This window comes from Polypterus senegalus, chromosome 11 (assembly GCF_016835505.1).
Source record: "Polypterus senegalus isolate Bchr_013 chromosome 11, ASM1683550v1, whole genome shotgun sequence".
NCBI classification, from domain to species: domain Eukaryota; kingdom Metazoa; phylum Chordata; class Cladistia; order Polypteriformes; family Polypteridae; genus Polypterus; species Polypterus senegalus.
In genome coordinates this window covers 17,910,691-17,933,397 of record NC_053164.1, presented here as the reverse complement: position 1 = coordinate 17,933,397, position 22,707 = coordinate 17,910,691, and positions in this window count along the sequence as shown.

Genomic DNA, 22,707 nt, shown 5'->3' with positions numbered 1-22,707 from the left:
GCCGGCATTCTATAGAATACCCGGCGTTTTTAGGCAATGTATGAAATATGAGAATTATTACACACTTTCCCTAGGCATTGTATATAATACCTAGGCATTCTATAGAATGACAAATGCTATTTAGGAAAAGTATGAAAAAAGGTCCTGATAAGGCTATTATATACAGTGGTGATGAAAAACTATTTGCCCCCTTCCTGATTTCTTATTCTTTTGCATGTTTGTCACACAAAATGTTTCTGATCATCAAACACATTTAACCATTAGTCAAATATAACACAAGTAAACACAAAATGCAGTTTTTAAATGATGGTTTTTATTATTTAGGGAAAAAAAAAAATCCAAACCTACATGGCCTTGTGTGAAAAAGTAATTGTTAAAAAATCACCTAACTGTGGTGTATCACACCTGAGTTCAATTTCCGTAGCCACCCCAGGCCTGATTACTGCCACACCTGTTTCAATCCAGAAATCACTTAAATAGGAGCTGCCTGACACAGAGAAGTAGACCAAAAGCACCTCAAAAGCTAGACATCATGCCAAGATCCAAAGAAATTCAGGAACAAATGAGAACAGAAGTAATTGAGATCTGCCAGTCTGGTAAAGGTTATAAAGCCATTTCTAAAGCTTTGGGACTCCAGTGAACCACAGTGAGAGCCATTATCCACAAATGGCAAAAACATAGAACAGTGGTGAACCTTCCCAGGAGTGGCCGGCCAAACAAAATTACCCCAAGAGCGTAGAGACGACTCATCCGAGAGGTCACAAAAGACCCCAGGACAACGTCTAAAGAACTGCAGGCCTCACTTGCCTCAATTAAGGTCAGTGTTCACGACTCCACCATAAGAAAGAGACTGGGCAAAAACGGCCTGCATGGCAGATTTCCAAGACGAAACCACTGTTAAGCAAAAGAACATCAGGGCTCGTCTCAATTTTGCTAAGAAACATCTCAATGATTGCCAAGACTTTTGGGAAAATACCTTGTGGACTGATGAGACAAAAGTTGAACTTTTTGGAAGGCAAATGTCCCGTTACATCAGGCGTAAAAGGAACACAGCATTTCAGAAAAAGAACATCATACCAACAGTAAAATATGGTGGTGGTAGTGTGATGGTCTGGGGTTGTTTTGCTGCTTCAGGATCTGGAAGGCTTGCTGTGATAGATGGAACCATGAATTCTACTGTCTACCAAAAAATCCTGAAGGAGAATGTCCGCCATCTGTTCGTCAATTCAAGCTGAAGCGATCTTGGTGCTGCAACAGGACAATGACCCAAAACACACCAGCAAATCCACCTCTGAATGGCTGAAGAAAAACAAAATGAAGACTTTGGAGTGGCCTAGTCAAAGTCCTGACCTGAATCCAATTGAGATGCTATGGCATGACCTTAAAAAGGCGGTTCATGCTAGAAAACCCTCAAATAAAGCTGAATTACAACAATTCTGCAAAGATGAGTGGGCCAAAATTCCTCCAGAGCGCTGTAAAAGACTCATTGCAAGTTATCGCAAATGCTTGATTGCAGTTATTGCTGCTAAGGGTGGCCCAACAAGTTATTAGGTTCAGGGGGCAATTACTTTTTCACACAGGGCCATGTAGGTTTGGATTTTTTTTCTCCCTAAATAATAAAAACCATCATTTAAAAACAGCATTTTGTGTTTACTTCTGTTATATTTGACTAATGGTTAAATGTGTTTGATGATCAGAAACATTTTGTGTGACAAACATGCAAAAGAATAAGAAATCAGGAAGGGGGCAAATAGTTTTTCACACCACTGTAAATGACGTGCATTCCTCAAAAATACAAATGTTATTCTGAAAAAAATAATGAGAGTGCCATTAAAAAAATTCAAAATACGTAAAGAAAAATGAAAGTTGTACAAAACAAAATGTATGCCTTTCTTATTGAGGGAAACACATTTTTCATATAAAAAATAAGAAATTAAAATTAACCTACTTGTTGTAACATGGCAGGCTTGAATGACATTTTGAATTACATTTCATTACATTTTTCACTGTGGACGAAATCTCAGACCCGACAGCAGGTGCGGTTATAAAGCAGCTTTATTTTCAGAGTCACGGTGAGAAGAGTTTCAGAATAGCAGACAATCAAATATACACGACAGCGTCAGGGCTCTTCTGAACCCCGTCTGTTGGGTGGGGTCCAGTTTTATACCCCTAGAATGCGTAATTTAATATCCTTATAAAGTGTAACAGTCAACACATTTATTATACACAAACCTTGAGCCTCTTTAACGTCCCTTGTAAAACTTGATTTCTTGGCTCCTTTTGTTATGGCGTTCAGATGTAAGCTAAGGGAAAACGTGATAAGGCAGACTCTTGTGTGGAATGCTCAGACCTTGAGTCCTTTGTACAAACATTTTTCTGTTTGCTAAAACAAAGCATGCTGTTACATGGTTTTGTAAAGCTTACTTCTCAGACATGAATTAGTACAAGGGAACGAAGAGAACATTCGTCTTCCACATCACGCAAAGACATTTCATATTTTGGCACTTTGTTTTACACATACATTTGACGAATCCTTGGCCGCTTCCACTGGACTGAGCAGTTGCAACTGACCGGAGAGGATGGTCAGGAATATCTTCAATTCTAAGCAAGTTCTTAGGGCATAACGTGAATTGTGATCTCGCATATACTTGTTTTAAAATTCCTTCAGAAGTTCCAAGTCGGTAGAAACCATCCTCTGTCACACTCATTACAACTGCCAATATATTGCGCGAATCACCTTCATGGAGCACAGTAAAAAAAAAACGAATTTTTTGTTGAACAAATTTAAGTAAAATTGCGCATTTTGACACTCCCGAATAAAAAGTGCAACTGACAAATTCTAAGCCTGAGGATGTGCGTTAATGAGTTAAAAAAAATAAATAAACCAGGAGTGCTGTCCCCTCGACTTTCTCGTATACTCAGATATGGGGATGGATATTTGAGAAGTAAACCACAAGACAATAATTATATTTTTGTATTATGTACATTAAACAAAATCAAATCAAATTAATAATATATCGAACAATTGTTATAAAATTAAAGTTGAATAAATCGGATTCCGCCGCTGCATGAAAAAAAAGGTAAAGTACCACTTTTAACCAGAAATAGCCCAAAAGTTGATAGAAATCTAGGTTTTGTTCCTAATACTTGTATGTAAAATTTGGTTGACTGAACTGAAAGCGTACTCAAGTTATCCTGTTTACACGCACACACACACGCACACACACAGACAAAATTCCAAAAATGGTATTTTCGGACTCAGGGAGGTCTAAAATGTCGAGATTCATCAAGATCTCAAAATGGAATTTTTGGAGGATTCCAGTACTTTCCCTATAGTTCGTATACGAGAAAGTCAGGGAGGTCTAAAACACCGAGATTCATCAAAATCTCAACGTCGAATCTTTGGACGATTACAATGCTTTCCCTATACGTTGTATAAAAGAAAGTAATAAAAAGAAATGCTTCAAAACAGGAGCAGCGTGAGACTCTCTTTCAGCCCTGGAATGACACGATACAGACCAGCCCACCCGCATTATTACTATAGACCTCCATGGGAACGGACAACAGAAAACAGACAAATAGCTCCTACATCAGCTGTCTCTCTTGCTCTTTTCAAAACACACACACAGATGACGGTGTCAGCAGGTGTCCTACTAAAAAGCAACAAGTTGCCACGGTCAAGAATATGGTCTTGGAGAATTCAGGTAGCTTCGACTTTGTACCTTTAATTAAGTAAGATCACGCTTTCCAATCGATTTTACCACATCGGCAACACAGTCTGTCTTGAGAATTGTTGGAGGTGAACAGAAAAAAACAGATCTCTGGCCATGAGAAGTAATTAAAGCTTGGAGCAGCCTTCTTCACATTGCTTCCATCTGCCTGAAACTCTGTTTCTTGATCCTCCTCAGCTGTTGTCCCTGTCATGTGCCCAGAACAGCAACTCTCTCCAGTTCTGCCATGGCTCTTGTATCAAACTAACTTCCTCCTTTTCTACAGGGTCAGCCTCATCTTTAATAACAAATCAATGAAGTAATCAATAGGACTAATGTGTAGTGTGTGCTAGCATGTACCATAGCTAGTTAGGCTTTACAACACATAATTCGTGATGTCTCTATTTCTTTAATATACTCTATTATTGCATATCCTTCCATAGATATTTCTTCATATCCTGCAGTCATAATAGTATGTCACACTCGTCACACAATGCTCTACAGCAGAGGCTCCCAACCTCAGTCCTGGGGACCCCCTGTGGCTGCAGGTTTTTGTTTCAACCAGATGCCTAATGAGTGACAACGCCTGATAGCACCGATCTCATTTAATTAGCTGGGATTATTTTTCTTTTATTCTACATTCAGAAAAGCACAGCAGCCTGATTTTTACATTTATAACAACAACAACATTTATTTCTATAGCACATTTTCATAAAAAAGTAGCTCAAAGTGCTTTACATAATGAAGAAAGGAAAAATAAAAGACAGAATGAGAAATTAAAATAAGACAACATTAGTTAACATAGAAAAGGAGTAAGATCCGATGGCCTGGGTGGACAGAAAAAACAGAAAAAAAAAACTCCAGACGGCTGAAGAAAAAAATAAAATCTGTAGGGATTCCAGACCATGAGACCACCCAGTCCCCTCTGGGCATTCTACCTCACATAAATGAAACAGTCCTCTTTGGATTTAGGGTTCTCACGGAGTCACTTGATGTTGATGGTCATGCAGACTTCTGACTTTTAATCCATCCATCAATGTTGGAACATCACGGTGCTTTGAGTAGATGGAGGTGACGCACCGGAAAAGGAAACAGAAGAGAGAGTAGAGGTCAGTACGGATTGTAGAGCCACTATGAATAGTTATTATAAAGAATTGAACATACAGAGTATCAGGATTAAGTTAAATTGAAGTTATGAGAAGGCCATGTTAAAGTAATGTGTTTTCAGCAGTGTTTTAAAGTGCTCTACTGTATCAGCCTGGTGAATTCCTATTGACAGGCTATTCCAGATTTTAGGTGCATAACAGCAGAAGGCCGCCCGCCTCACCACTTCTTTTAAGTTTAGCTTTTGGAATTCTAAGGAGACACTCATTTGAGGATCTGAGGTTACGATTTGGAATATAACGTGTCAGGCATTCCGATATATAAGATGGAGCGAGATTATGTAAGGCTTTATAAACCATGAGCAGAATTTTAAATGACACAGGTAACCAGTGTAGTGACATTAAAACTGGAGAGATGTGCTCAGATTTTCTTTTCCTAGTTAGGATTCTAGCAGCTGCATTCTGCACTCGTTGTAAATGATTGATGTCTTTTTTGGGTGGTCCTGAGAGGAGTGCGTTACAGTAATCTAGTCGACTGAAAACAAAAGCGTGAATTAATTTCTCAGCATCCTTCAATGATATAAGAGGTCTAACTTTAGCTACGTTTCTTAAGTGAAAAAATGCTGTCCTAGTGATCTGATGAATATGCGATTTAAAATTCAGGTTACAGTCAACGGTTACCCCTAAGCTTTTTACTTCCGTCTTGACTTTTAACCCTAATGTATCCAGTTTATTTCTAATAGCCTCATTGTATCCTCATTGTATATAAGACACTAGCAGGAGTACCCGGCGTTGCCTGGGAATGTATAACCGGTGAATTTCCCAAATGAAAGAAACAGAACATAGAAATAGAACAAATAGTTTTCTGAATGACATTTTATTGTAAGTTCCTCCACTCTGGATTGTGTCTGCTGTGGTGTTTCAGACGCCCTTGAAATAAACTTTCTTGCGGCATCTGAAGTGGACCTTCCAATTTTACGTCTTTTTTTCGGTGGCATGGGTATATTAGGGAAAAGCAGGACAATTCTAATGTGTTACATGGTATCACGTACGGAATAAGCACCACAGTGAGATGAGTTTACATTATTTATAATACGTCAGAAAGCGAACAAATAGCACCAGTCAGCCAGAAAGAGCAACACTGAAATCGTACTGTGAGTCGGAAAGCGAGGAAATAGCACCACAAATACGGAAAGCCAGGGAGAAAGAGTAGCACTGAAACTGTACTGGGAAAAATGGCGGGAAGAGGAGCTGTGTTTCTAAGGAGTGTCTGTGTTGAACCGTGATGCCATCTAACGGACGTTGGCGATGGTAACTACAGAGAGAAGTGACATACAACCGGTGCTGCATTTGGGGAAAATGGTGGGGGAAGGATGCGGTCTTTTTAAGGCGAGTCTCTGTTCAAACGTGCTGCCATATAACGGATGTTTTTTTTCCCAACCAAACATACCCCATGACCTTCTCCTGGTCACAAAGGAGCCCCCTGCCCAGTTTGGTGCCCATCGAAGGCCCAGTGCAGATTTGTATGGTGGACAAACAAACATACATACACACATCGACTCTGCTTTATATGTTAGATTTAGAAATATTTCTGTTTTTGCTATCAATTTAAATGCTTAACTCTCTTTTGTTGATTTCATTATATTTTGCCCTTTCTCTGTGCAGTTTTTCCCCTTCGTTGTATCTTCCATCCATTATCCAACCCGCTATATCCTAACTACAGGGTAACGGGGGTCTGCTGGAGCGATTCCCAGCCAACACAGGGCGCAAGGCAGGAACAAATCCCAGGCAGGGCGCCAGCCCACCACAGGGCACACACACTAGGGACAATTTCGGATCGCCAATGCACCTAACCCGCATGTCTTTGGACTGTGGGAGGAAACCGGAGTACCCGGAGGATAGGATACCCACACAGACACGGGGAGAACATGCAAACTCCACGCAGGGAGGACCCTCCTAACTACGAGGCAGCAGTGCTACCCACTGCGCCACCGTGCTGCCCCGTATCTGATTAATGACAATTAAAAACGAGCAGAGCAGACAACACTGAATAATCAAAGGCTACAACTACTTTAGCATTAGATCCACTAATTAGTAAATAATGGATTAATTAAACAATTAAAACACCTAGAAAAGTAGAATGAAAATATTGTTAAAAAGAAAAAAAAATACATTATTCCCATATAACTGCTTGGTACATTTTAATATATATATTTTTACCAAACTTAGTTTTCCGATTCTGCGGTGGGCTGGTGCCCCACCCGGGGTTTGTTTCCTGCCTTGCGCCCTGTGTTGGCTTGGATTGGCTCCAGCAGACCCCCGTGACCCTGTAGTTAGGATATAGCGGGTTGGATAATGGATGGGTGGATGGATGGATAGTTTTCTAATTTCTATATTGTTCCCAAAACACAGAACTTGGGAAATAACAGTTAACTTAATTAGCCCAGGAGTCCAATTAAAAAACAGAAGCTGATGGGAACAAAAACCTGCAGCCACAGGGGGTCCCCAGGACCGAGGTTGGGAAACACTGCTCTATAGTAAAGGTTCTCAACGTAGGTCCTGGAGACCCCCTGTGTCTGTGAGTTTTCAGTCTTATAATAAATGCAAAAATTAAAATAAAAATGCTTTCTTATTGTAGAATAAGGGAAGAGGAAAAAAAAATACCAGCTAATGAACTGAGATCAGTGTTAGCAGTTGTCACTGATTATGAATCTGGTTGAAGCAAAAACCTGATGCTACAGTGGGCCAACTTTGAGAACCCCCTGCTCTATAGTATTGAAAAATATCCTCAACCCTTCATCCAGCCATCACACCGCAGCACCACAATGCTGCACCTACCTGTTGCTGTTCTTTCTTTTCTACCTCCTGTCACCATCACTGGACTCACTATGGCTGCTAGTTGGTGCAGAACACTGAAACCTGGACAGCGTGCTGTTCTTCTTGAGCATTCAAATTAGATAGAATTTCGATTGCCTAATACTTGCATGGTACATTCACTAAACATTTTCTTCCTCTTAATATTCTACATTTAGCCTAAATTCTAAAGCCAAAAGCTACCTATGAAAGTTAGGTAGTGGTGCTATCATTCCCACCCAAAGCCTATTTGGAGCCCTAAGTTGGGTGGGGCCCCTTGAGGTCCATAGCGTGTAGTCAGTACTTCACTTGACGATCGGAGCCGTCCAGGCACAATGGGCATTAGGTCCCAGGAATATAGGAGCCCACAATATTCTGTTTTGCTATCAAAGCAGGGACCCTAATGCACTACTTTGCCCAGGGATGCCCCTTTGGGATTGTCCTGCCAGATCTCCTCCTCCTCCTATCAATTTTCTTCCAGTTTCCAATTGCTTTTGGATTGTGTAGGATGCCACTGTACTCACCAACACTGTGAATTTTTTTTTTGTGCAGTTACACTGCAAAGGGTAATAATGCTCTGTCTCATTTCATTTGTGAATTGCTGTTTTCTTGCCATTGTCACTGCAATATTGTCCAAGAAGTACTTCAGAGGGGGTCGTAACGCAGTCCGTTCCAACTCAGCTTTAAAACTCCAGAGGGTTTTTAAGTAATCAACAGAAGCTGGGACACCTGTGCAAATGGTCTGCTTCAGCTTGTAAGGCTTCATTTTCTTTAATTGCTGCAGAATATCTTTAGGTTGTAACCTACCAGATGTTACCTAAAGGAGGCCCATTTGTAATATTCTGATATTTCCTTTATTTTCTGTTTTTGCTAACCTAAACTTTAAATTTAAACTTCTGGCCGTTTACTGCTGATCTTGTCACCATTTTAGGTCATTCATTGCATTTCAACTGATTAAATGTGTGTTCTAAAATTTTTGACCGGTAGTGTAAATTAACCTACACTTGTTGGCTGACAAATTACACTCACCTAAAGGATTATTAGGAAGACCTGTTCAATTTCTCATTAATGCAATTATCTAATCAACCAATCACATGGCAGTTGCTTCAATGCATTTAGGGGTGTGGTCCTGGTCAAGACAATCTCCTGAACTCCAAACTGAATGTTAGAATGGCAAAGAAAGGGGATTTAAGCAATTTTGAGCGTGGCATGGTTGTTGGTGCCAGACGGGCCGGTCTGAGTATTTCACAATCTGCTCAGTTACTGGGATTTTCACGCACAACCATTTCTAGGGTTTACAAAGAATGGTGTGAAAAGGGAAAAACATCCAGTATGCGGCAGTCCTGTGGGCGAAATGCCTTGTTGATGCTAGAGGTCAGAGGAGAATGGGCCGACTGATTCAAGCTGATAGAAGAGCAACTTTGACTGAAATAACCACTCGTTACAACCGAGGTATGCAGCAAAGCATTTGTGAAGCCACAACACACACAACCTTGAGGCGGATGGGCTACAACAGCAGAAGACCCCACCGGGTACCACTCATCTCCACTACAAATGGGAAAAAGAGGCTACAATTTGCACGAGCTCACCAAAATTGGACAGTTGAAGACTGGAAAAATGTTGCCTGGTCTGATGAGTCTCGATTTCTGTTGAGACATTCAAATGGTAGAGTCATAATTTGGCGTAAACAGAATGAGAACATGGATCCATCATGCCTTGTTACCACTGTGCAGGCTGGTGGTGGTGGTGTAATGGTGTGGGGGATGTTTTCTTGGCACACTTTAGGCCCCTTAGTGCCAATTGGGCATCGTTTAAATGCCACGGGCTACCTGAGCATTGTTTCTGACCATGTCCATCTCTTCATGACCACCATGTACCCATCCTCTGATGGCTACTTTCAGCAGGATAATGCACCATGTCACAAAGCTCGAATCATTTCAAATTGGTTTCTTGAACATGACAATGAGTTCACTGTACTAAAATGGCCCCCACAGTCACCAGATCTCAACCCAATAGAGCATCTTTGGGATGTGGTGGAACGGGAGCTTCGTGCCCTGGATGTGCATCCCACAAATCTCCATCAACTGCAAGATGCTATGCTATCAATATGGGCCAACATTTCTAAAGAATGCTTTCAGCACTTTGTTGAATCAATGCCACGTAGAATTAAGGCAGTTCTGAAGGCGAAAGGGGGTCAAACACCGTATTAGTATGGTGGTCCTAATAATCCTTTAGGTGAGTGTATTTAACGAACTGATGTTAACGGTGTTGTTAAGTGAAGCAGCACACATCAAAGTCAGCTGGACACTGCGTGTGAACAGAGCTGGAAGCTCAGTGATTTTAGGCAATATGACAGACTGCTGGGTCAACCACATTTGCTATTTGTAGCTTGCCAGCTACTAAAGTTGTGCACCAAGGGAGTGTGGTAAAGATAACTGAGGACAACTTCTCACCTGTTCTAAATAAAGCTGGTATTTTTATACATAACATGCATCCCTCTCCAGTGCCGTTTCTTTCTCTTTGCTTAACCCTTCCTTACTCAGCACCACTGTTCATTTTTCTTGGACGTTTGGTGTCTATCATAAAATGGTTAGATGCAGCAAGCAGAATAAGAAAATGGATGGATGGTTTCAGTTTCACGACCATGGGGTTGTACCATTTGTGGAGGGGTCGACTGCTGTTCTCAAGTGCCTGCAAGCAAAGCAGGGTTATACCACTTGGGGAGGGGCCATATTTTTGCTAAATATGTGTTTATTTATTTATGAGAATCTGAAAAGATGCACGTGCCAGCTTGACCCATGGATATCTAGTCAGCCTCCATCCTGGGTTCCAAGTTGGTGGAGCAAACGCCAATGGGCACCGATAGAGTCTAGTTGTAGGCCACCAGCAATCCTCCCTTTTAGACTATGGTTAAGATTAGGGTTGTCTGTCTCAAATAATGCCAAGTACTGTCAAGTAAGTTCGCTCCAGCGATACCAGACTCGCTCGACCGGCCCAGACATAGCCCCCAGCCCACTGGGAATTCTCCCAGTGTTCCCGATGATCCCATCAACCCTGCCCCAAAATTTCAAAATTGCCTCGGAGGAAATTTGGAGACATTATAGAATAAAGAAAATTAGCCAATGTGTTTTTTTATGTGTCAGTAAATAATATGTAACGAGTGGGGTATTCTTAGCCAGCGCATCTATTTTTTGTTTCAGCTGTGATCGTGCAGTGAAATTGGGCATGCAGTTCATGTAAATGACCACCAAAAGCACAGCAGTGCCACTGTACAAGCTGATGCTGTAATCGTGCAGAGAAATGGGGCTGGCGTTGAGTAGTAAAGGGCAACAGCCCTGCACTGGAAAAAAAAAAAGAGACAAGGTGGCAAACTGCATGGGTAAATGAGATGTGACGTGACAGAAGGCTAAATTTTAAAAGAGAAATTGTTAGCAAGCGGCTTCTTTGGGTACATGCAGCACTCCCTATTCTGCCAGCTTTTTCTTTGTCCTCATAATCCAGTATGAAATCTGAACAAAAGAGACACTTATACTAGAATGTTTTTCATTGGGTTCAGTTCACAATTCAACACCGTTGTCCGTCAGAAGCTCATAGCGAAGTCGAGTCTGCAAGGTTACAACACTTCTCATTGTACAGTAACTGGATACTGGATTTCCTGACAGAGAGTCCACACTGGAAACACTCTAGTAGTCTAGTACCATTGCAATGGTGTATCCCGGGGCTGTGTACTCTACCCACTTCTGTTCACTCTGCTGACCATTCTTAAGTTTGCTGATGACACAACAGTTGTGGATTTCATCAGCAATGGGGATAAGTCAGCTTACAGAATGGAGATACAGTCATTGGCAAGTGTAACAATATGCTTGTTAGTGCGGACAAAACATTACCGACTTCAGGAAGGTCCATCGTGTTCACACCCCACTGCAGAATCAAACACATTGAAATGGAATTGGTCAAAATTCCTTGCTGTGCACCTGGTAGCTGACCTTACTTGAACCATCAACACCACCTCCGTAACCAAAAAAGATGCACCAGTGTCTCCGGTACTTTTTGGTGGCTGAAGAAGGTAAGCCTACTTCCCCGAATTCTCATCACATTCTACAGGGGAACCATCTATAGCGTTCTGACCAGCTGCATTGCTATCAAGTTTAGGGACTGCAAAATCTCTGACGACAAATAGTAACACACAGCAGAAAATATCTCTCTTTACCCCCTCCATTAAAGACATCTTTATAAAGCATTGTGAAGGACCTGGAGCAATCCCATCCTTCCTTTTGTCTCTTTGTTCCACTTCCTTTGGGCAGAAGGCTCTGTAGCATCCAAACCAGTTGCCGATTGTACAACAGCTTCTACCCTTGGGCTGCCCCACTGCCCTCAGATATGCTCCTAATTTTTTTTTTTTTTTTTTCAATTTTTGATTTGACATACTTTTTTAAATCCTGCAGGGAAATTGTCTTTTCACGTGACCTTTTGGGAAATAGAATGCAGGGTCAGCCACTGGACGGTGCCTCGGAGCAAGTTTTCAGGTAGCTCAGTTAATATGTACACTGTGTGCACAATTATTAGGCAAGTGAGTATTTTGACCATATCATCATTTTTATGTGTATATTCCAACTCCAAGCTGTATTAACTTGAATGCTTATTGGATTTAAGCACGTCAGGTGATGTGTATTTGTGTAATGAGGGAGGGTGTGGCCTAAGGAGATCAACACCCTATATCAAGGTGTGCAGAATTATTAGGCAGCTAGTTTTCCTCGGGCAAAATGGGCCAAAAAAAGAGATTTAACTGACTCTGAAAAGTCAAAAATTGTAAAAAGTCTTTCAGGGGGATGCAGCACTTTTGGAATTGCTAAGATATTGGTGTGTGATCACAGAACCATCAAACATTTTGTTGCAAATAGTCAACAGGGTCGCAAGAAACGTGTTGAGAACAAAAGACGCAAATTAGCTGCCAAAGATTTGAGAAGAATCAAACGTGAAGCCACCAGGAACCCATTATCCTCCAGTACTTTCATATTCCAGAACTGCAACCTACCTGGAGTGCCCAGTACAAGTACAAGGTGTTCAGTGCTCAAAGACATGGCCAAGGTAAGGAGGGCTGAAACCCAACCACCACTGAACAAGAAACATAAGTTGAAACGTCAAAACTGGGCCAAGAAATATCTGAAGACAGATTTTTTTCAAAGGTTTTATGGACCGATGAGATGAGAGTGACTCTTGATGGACCAGATGGATGGACCTGTGGATCAGTAATGGGCACAGAGCTCCACTCCAACGTGGAGGTGGGGTACTGGTATGAGCTGGTATTTTTAAAGATGAGCTAGTTGGACCTTTTGCATTGAAGATGAACTCAAAATCAACTCCCAAACCTACTGCCAGTTTTTCGAAGACACTTTCTTCAAACAGTGATACAGGAAGAAGACCATGATTTTTATGCAGGCCAATGCTCCATCACTTGCATCGAAGTTCTCCACTGCGTGGCCAGCCAGTAAAGGCCTTAAAGATGAAGGAATAATGACATGGCCCCCCTTCCTCATCTGACCTAAACCCTATCGAGAACTTGTGGGCACTTCTTAAACGCTAGATTTACGGGGGAGAAAAACAATACACCTCTCTGAAGAGTGTCTGGGAGGCTGTAGTCACTGCTCCACAAAAAGCTGATCGTCAACAGATCAAGAAACTGACAGACTCCATGAATGGAAAGGCTTATGACTGTTATTGGAAAGAAGGGTGGCTATATTGGTCATTGATTGATTGATTGATTTTTTTTGAAATGTCAGAGATGTTTATTTGTAAATTTTGAGGTGTTTGTTTATTATTCTCACTATAACAGATGAAAATAAACAAGTGAGATGGGAAAATTTTCATTTTTCCTTTAGTTGCATAATAAATCTGCACACTAATAGTTGCCGAATAATTGTGCGCACATATGTATTCCCCTGATGATGTTCACACTCACATTTCCGTTGTGAAACATTCAGGTTTCAGGTTTATTAACATTTTGGATTGACTGATAGCACTGTGTTTGTTCCATATTAAAATTAATCCTCAAAAATACAACTTGCCTAATAATTGTGCACACAGTGTATAGGCAGCACATTTATTACTACTGTTGTTACTAACTATTCATTTATTACAGTCCATTTCAAATTGTTACTATCTATTCACTTACCTGTTTCTTATTGCTTATGGTGAATCACATACTCGAGGACATGAGTGGAAATTAAGAAGTACATTTAAAACTGAAGCAGCCCCCTTTTTATGCAGAGAGTTATGGGACCCAGGAACGAACTACCGAGAAATGTAACTGAAGCAGAAACCTCGACAACTTTTAAGAAGAATCTGGATGACATATTGGAGCAGCATAGCTATTATTAAACAAACAGACTTGATAGACTGACTGATCTCCTCTCATTCGTCAAATTTATGTTCTTATATTCATTTATCTATGTATAATGTAGTTTATGTACCCGTCTTGACATTTTTCTGTGTTCTTGTATATGTTGCCCCACAGGCCTGCAGAACATTATTTCAAGCTACCATATGTTGAAATACTGTGTATGAATGGTATGACAATAAAGCCACTTGATACTTCACTTAAACAGTTGCACAGTTCAGTAAAGGCTTCCCACACAGATGGAACACAGAGGAGGTAGACATTGTACATAGGTCATAATATTGTTTCTTTTCACACGTTCTCTGTACAGAACTTAAAACACTGAGTTCACTCCATGAGACGTGTACATTTGCAACCTGTATGCATTAAAGTAAACCACAATTTACATATATTTACTTTGATTTAAACTCTCCAAAACTGTATTGTACAATATTACATTTCAAAGCATTACATTAAAATCTAATTGAAGCTACCTCTTTTATATGATCTGCTACAGGGTGAAATTAGATATCATACCCGAAATTCCCATTATTACGACCAATAATCTATCGTCTTGCTCATCTTTTCTCACTTCTCAATGGGGTCGATGGTTTATAGGTTTAAGCAGTTTCTTACCACCAGAAGCCTTTCCTGACAGCAACCCTCCTCATTTAACCAGGCTTGGGCCAGGATCCCATTAAACTAGTAAAGAATTGGAAAAAATTCAAAAGAGTACACTCTGCTTACTGGGTTAGGTTCCAGCTCCTCCACAACCCTTCTCAGGATTAAGCAGTCTTAGAAAATGCTATGGTATATAAGAGAGTAAAGTGCTCCAGTGAATTAATATTAGCCCCTAGCTGGAGGTACAAGTAGTCAGTTACATTTATATGTATTTACATGTATTTACATTATAAATACAATTAACCAAGGCCCATTGTCTTAGAAAATTTCTGGGTTGTAGTCCAGCAACACAGCTTATGTGTGAGTGTGTGTGTATATACACATATACAGTGGGATGCAAAAGTTTGGGCAACCTTGTTAATAGTCATTATTTTCCTGTATAAATTGTTGGTTGTTACGATAAGAAATGTCAGTTAAATATATCATATAGTAGACACACACAGTGATATTTGAGAAGTGAAATGAAGTTTATTGGATTTACAGAAAGTGTGCAATAATTGTTCAGACAAAATCAGGCAGGTGCATAAATTTGGGCACCGTTGTCATTTTATTGATTCCCAAACTTTTCGAACTAATTATTGGAACTCAAATTGGCTTGGTAAGCTCAGTGATCCCTGACCTACATACACAGGTGAATCCGAGTATTTAAGGGGGTCAATTGTAAGTTTCCCTCCTCCTTTAATTTTCTCTGAAGAGTTGCAACATGGGGGTCACAAAACAACTCTCAAATGACCTGAAGACAAAGATTGTTCACCATCATGGTTTAGGGAAGGATACAGAAAGCTGTCCCAGAGATTTAAGCTGTCTGTTTCCACAGTTAGGAACATATTGAGGAAATGGAAGACCACAGGCTCAGTTCAAGTTAAGGCTCGAAGTGGCAGACCAAGAAAGATTTCGAATAGACAGAAGCGACGAATGGTGAGCACAGTCAGAGTCAACCCACAGACCAGCACCAAAGACCTACAACATCATCTTACAGCAGATGGAGTCACTGTGCATCGTTCAACCATTCGGCGCACTTGACACAAGGAGATGCTGTATGCGAGAGTGATGCAGAGGAAGCACAAACAGAGCCGCTTGAGGTCTGCTCAAGCACATTTGGACAAGCCAGCGTCATTTTGGAATAAGGGGCTGTGGACTGATGAAACTAAAATGGAGTTATTTGGGCATAACAAGGGACGTTATGCATGGAGGAAAAAGAACACAGCATTCCAAGAAAAACACCTGCTACCTACAGTCAAATATGGTGGTGGTTCCATCATGCTGTGGGGCTGTGTGGCCAGTGCAGGGACTGGGAATCTTGTCAAAGTTGAGGGACGCATGGATTCCACTCAGTATCAGCAGATTCTGGAGACCAATGTCCAGGAATCAGTGACAAAGCTGAAGCTGCGCCGGGCTGGATCTTTCAACAAGACAACGACCCGAAACACTGCTCAAAATCCACTAAGGCATTCATGCAGAGGAACAAGTACAACGTTCTGGAATTGCCATCTCAGTCCCCAGACCTGAATATGATTGAAAATCTGTGGTGTGAGTTAAAGAGAGCTGTCCATGTTCAGAAGCCATCAAACCTGAATGAACTAGAGATGTTTTATAAAGAGGAATGGTCCAAAATACCTTCAACCACAACCCAGACTCTCATTGGAAACTACAGGAAGCGTTTAGAGGCTGTAATTTCTGCAAAAGGCGGATCTACTAAATATTGATTTCATTTCTTTTTTGTGGTGCCCAAATTTATGCACCTGCCTGATTTTGTCTAAACAATTATTGCACACTTTCTGTAAATCCAATAAACTTCATTTCACTTCTCAAATATCACTGTGTGTGTCTCCTATATGATATATTCAACTGACATTTTTTATCGTAACAACCAACGATTTATACAGGAAAATAATGACTATTAACAAGGTTGCCCAAACTTTTGCATCCCACTGTATATATATATATATATATATATATATATATATATATATATATATATACATATATATAGCTAAAATTCCATTACAATGATCTGCCAGGGACCTAAAAATATTTAGTGTAATGAAAGTTTGGTTGTAATCAGATTCTGTATTTGGTACTACAGTTGTGCTTGAAAGTTTGTGAACCCTTTAGAATTTTCTATATTTCTGCATCAATATGACCTAAATCATCAGATTTTCACTCAAGTCCTAAAAGTAGATAAAGAGAAACCAGTTAAACAAATGAGACAAAAATATTATACTTGGTCATTTATTTATTAAGGAAAATGATCAAATATTACATTAACTTTTGATCATTCCTGCACACCGGCTTGAAGGAGTTTGAGCCCATTCCTGGGTACAGAACAGCTTCAACTCTGGGATGTTGGTGGGTTTCCTCACATGAACTGCTCTCTTCAGGTCCTTCCACAACATTTCGATTGGATTAAGGTCAGGACTTTGACTTGGCCATTCCAAAACATTAACTTTATTCTTCTTTAGCCATTCTTTGGTAGAACGACTTGTGTGCTTAGGGTCGTTGTCTTGCTGCATGACCCACCTTCTCTTGACATTCAGTTCATAGACAGATGTCCTGACATTGTCCTTTAGAATTCTCTGATATAATTCAGAATTCATTGTTTCCATCAATGAAGGCAAGCCATCCAGGCCCAGATACAGCAAAATGGGCCCAAACCATGATACTACCACCACCATGTTTCACAGATGGGATAAGGTTCTTATTCTGGAATGCAGTGTTTTCCTTTTTCCAAACATAACGCTTTTCATTTAAACCAAAAAGTTCTATTTTGGTCTCATCCGTCCACAAAAACATTCTTCCAATAGCCTTCTGGTTTGTCCACGTGATCTTTAGCAAACTGCAGAAGAGCAGCAATGTTTTTTTGGGGGGGAGCAGTGGCTTTCTCCTTGTAACCCTGCCATGCACACCATTGTTGTTCAGTGTTCTCCTGATGGTGGACTCATGAACATGAACATTAGCCAATGTGAGAGAGACCTTCAGTTGCTTAGAAGTTACCCTGGGGTCCTTTGTGACCTCGCCGACTATTACACGCCCTGCTCTTGGATTGATCTTTGCTGGTCGACCACTCCTGGAGAGGGTAACAATGGTCTTGAATTTCCTCCATTTGTACACAATCTGTCTGACTGTGGATTGGTGGAGTCCAAACTCTTTAGAGATGGTTTTGTAACCTTTTCCTGCCTGATGAGCATCAACAACTCTTTTTCTGTGGTCCTCAGAGATCTCCTTTGTTCGTGCCATGATACACTTCCACAAACATGTGTTGTGAAGAGCAGACTTTGATGGATCCTGTTCTTTAAATAACACAGCGTGCCCACTCACACCTGATTGGCATCCCATTGATTGAAAACACCTGACTCGAATTTCACCTTCAAACTAACTGATCATCCAGAGGTTCACATACTTTTGCCACTCACAAATATGTAATATTCGATCATTTTCCTCAATAAATAAATGACCAAGTAGAATATTTTTGTCTCATTTGTTTAACTGGTTTCTCTTTATCTACTTTTAGGACTTGAGTTAAAATCTGATGATGTTTTAGGTCATATTTATGCAGAAATATAGAAAATTCTAAAGGGTTAAACTTTCAAGCACAACTGTACCTGCAATGACTGAAATGTATGCAAATACCCTCAAATTAAAATTTGCAGTGTGCACTTTAATCCTGTCTGAGCCGTTTGATTTATAATTTTAAATTGTGGAGCAGGAGTAAAATAAAGAAATATTTGTCTTTATCCCAAACATGTATTGTAAATACAGTTTTCTGTCCTAAAGATTAATTCCAAGCATTTTACCATACAAAATAATTTGTTTGCATATGAAATTAGTTTATAAGGTCATTACCCATGTAGAAGTAATGAATGAGAATATAGTATTTTAATTAAGAGATTTGAGTCCTTGTACAAGTGGAGAAAAATGGGAAATCCAGATTATCTGAAAACTTCTAGTGGGAGGACATGCATGTATAGATTTTAACACTGTGCAAAGAAAAGGAAATCTACATCACCAGCACCCTGAAAGAATCATTGTTTTACAATGAACACCACTTCACTTTTATAGCACTTTTCCAGAGCCAACAACTACTTTAGACTTTAAATCTCAGTTGTTTGAGTAGCTTGCTCAGAGATGCATAGTAAGCAAGCTTATGTCTTCTAGACCAAAGTTTTATCCATTAGACACATTGGCTATGGATGGAATATGCAATCTTTGGACGTTCTAATGAACAAATATACAAACTCAACACTAAACACACCATATGCAGCAATAATATAGGGATAACAAGCTTCACGAGACACCATTATTACTCACTGTGCAATGGAGTAGTCAACAATAAACTACGAATTCCAAAGATAAACTAAGCAATGTGTATTAAAATGACCTTATTTAAAATGAGGAAATAAGAACCATTAATTTAAAGCTGACTGCAGATTAAATTAGAGCTTCTGTTAATCAGGGAGAAAGAAAAGATCTCTCACCTTCTTTTAACTAAGTGTTTGAATTCATACTACCTCCAATCTAAATTTTCACCATTAGAATTTTCATAAAATAGAATCGAGACTCGAGAAAGTTCAAACCCTGTGAAATTCGCAGCTGAACTTTTCTCCAAAATAATCGGGGAGGACTTTAAAGCAGAATCTGAGATAGCAGCGGCTTACCGCTTACGCGGATCAAACACCGTTAGACTCCGACCAAGATCTTTTATAGTTCGTTTTGAATGATTATCATTTAAGCTAGAGGTGATGGCACTCCTCAGAAAAAAGGAAGATATTACATATGAAAATAACCACATTCGTATCTTCCCTGACTTCTCTCCAGCAACAGCTACTAAACGCGCAGCCTTCTATAACATTAAACAGCGGTTACGGCAAGCCAGCATCAAATACAGCCTCTTGTATCCGGCAAAACTGAAAGTGGAATGGCAGGGTCAATTCTATGTCTTCGCTAGCAAGGAAGAAGCAGAGAAAGAATTAAGAAAGCTGATCCCTGGACTATTCTGATACATAATAGTGAGTCATGGCGTTAATGATATAGCAATGATTAATAATCTACTGTCTGATCTATTTGTTTTAAAATACGGATAGTTTCATTATTCTATATTCTCATTATTACTTAGTATTACTAGGGCGCTATCTGTTTATGTTTTATTGTGCTTAATTATCTCTTTTTTTTTTTTTTTCTCTAATTATTTTATCTTTACCCTAAACGAGACTGTTCAATATCATACCCTTGGTTTACTGTTATTGCTATTACTGCATTAAGACATGTTATGCTCATTTTGGACACATTTTTAACACCATCCCCCGGGTTTATTATCTGGGTGTATCATCTTAATGCACTAAAATTGCTGAAGACTATATATATATTTTAAGTGCAAAATTCTTTTTTTTTTTTTCTTTTAAAGACTATATTGGTAACAGATATCTCTATCTTTTAACCCTAAAGCCGCGCTGCATTGGGGCTTGTTTTGCTTTGGACGTGCTCTGTCTCTGGGTATGTCAGAGGACTGGGACTGCGTGAAGTGGGTTTTAGCCTCACTTGGGGAGGGTGGGGGTTAAGGGGGAGAGAAAGAGAGCAGGCTTGATGTATACCTAATCTATCCTCAAATCTTTATAATTATAATTACCAACGTAATAATAAGCTGCATGGCAATAACTCTTGGGGAAATAGGAAATTAAGACCAAAGATGTCTACTTCCAGTTAAGACTATAAAATGACATCAAAAACTCAGAATCAGTGTCTCCATGATGGGACAGTTAACTTCTTAAGCTGGAATGTTAAAGGTGTGAATCACAAATTAAAGAGAAAGAAAGTACTCTCACCTAACAGGTCTAAATGCTAAAATAGTATTTTTACAGGAAACCCACTTACTAAGCAAGGATCAGTTCCGCTGCAAAAGACTGGACTGGCCAAATGTTCCATTCTAGTTTTACAAAGAAAACTAGAGGGTGGGAATTCTCATACATAGAACAGTACCATTTGTAGCATCAGATGTAGTATTGGATCCTGAAGGGAGATATGTAATGGTCATGGGAGACTTATCTAACTGTAAAATGATTTTGATAAATGTTTATGCACCTAATGTTGATGATAAGGAATTTATACAAAATTTATTTGCATCCATTCCCAATCTGAACACTCATAAAGTTATAATGGCTGGGGACTTTAATTGTGTTTAAAATCCACTTTTAGATAGGACTTCCTCCACAGGGGAACAGTATCTAACACTGCAAAGATAATTACAAAGTTTATAACTGATCACAACTTATCAGATCCCTGGAGGTTTTTAAACCCAAATTCAAGAACATATTCTTTCTACTCACCAGTACATCATTGCTACTCAAGGATTGATTACTTCTTTATAGACAATAACTTCTTGCCTAAGATTAAATCTTGCAAATACGATGCTATTGTTATTTCTGACCATGCACCTATGATCTTGGAGCTAAAATTACTAAGCCCCATACACTCACCCGCAGATGGCCTCAACCCGCTTCTATTAGCTGACGAGAATTGTACTGAATTTATATCCAAACAAATCAAATTCTTTCTAGAGACAAATACATCCCCGAGATCTCTGCAGGAATACTCTGGGAAACTCTTAAGGCCTTCTTAAGAGGACAGATTATCTCATATCTTTCCCACAGAAATAAATCCGAAGCCAAGAAAGTAGCAGAGATAAAAAGCGAAATTACTAAAATAGATGAAGAACATGCCAGACTACCAAGTGAGACTCTACATAGGAGGAGGCAGGCTCTGCATTCAGAATTAAACCTCTTGACAACTAAAGAAACTGAACAACTAATTTACAAATCCAGACATCATTACTATGAACATGGAGAGAAAGCTAATAAGCTTTTAGCTCAACAAATTCACAAGCAAGAAGTGCAATGCAATCTCGTAATACTAACACGAATGGAGATAAAATCATCGAACACAAAAATATAATGCACACTTTCAGAGACTACTATAAATCCCTATATACTACTGAGTTTAAAGAAGACAATACACAATCTAATGCATTTCTGGATACATTACAGATACCACAAATAGACGCTTTTAGTGTGGAGGAACTTGATAAACCTCTGGCATTATCAGAATTACTAGATGCTATAAAGTCACTCCAAGGCGGAAAAGCAGCAGGCCCTGATGGCTACCCTGCAGAGTTTTACAAGAAATTCTCCGCTCAGCTAGCTCCCCTCCTATTAGCAACATTTACAGAAGCCAGAGATAACCAATCTCTTCCACAAACCTTTCGCCAAGCACTAATCACTGTCTTTCCAAAACAAAATAAGGACTTATTACAATGTGCATCATACAGACCAATTTCACTTCTGAATAATGACGTTAAAATACTCTCTAAAATCATAGCCAGAAGGATGGAGAAAGTGCTCCCCTCTGTAATATCACAAGACCAAACTGGATTTATTAGGGGCCGACACTTATCTTCAAATCTTCGACGCCTGTTTAATGTAATATACTCACCAACTAAATCAAACACCCCAGAAATATTATCATTGGATGCAGAAAAAGCATTCGACTTTAGAACGTGGCATTAGACAAGGATGCCCCTTGTCACCACTGCTGTTTGCGATTGCCATTGAACCACTGGCAATACATTGTCCAAATAATGATCAGATAAAGGGGATTATCAGAGAAGGACTGGAACAGAAAATCTCCTTATATGCAGATGACATGGTACTGTATATATCGGACCCAGAAAATTCTGTGCCTGCAGTCTTAGCAGCACTCACAGAATTTCAAAAGATCTCTGGTCTCAGAATTAATCTGAATAAAAGTGTACTCTTTCCAGTGAATTCTCAAGCATATAATATTAGACACCCTACCTTTTATCATTGCAGAACAGTTTAAATACCTCGGGGTAAACATCACAAGTAAACATAAAGCTCTTTATCAACAAAATTTCGCAGTCTGCATGGAAAAAATTAAACAAGACTTGCATAGATGGTCAACCCTTCATCTCACA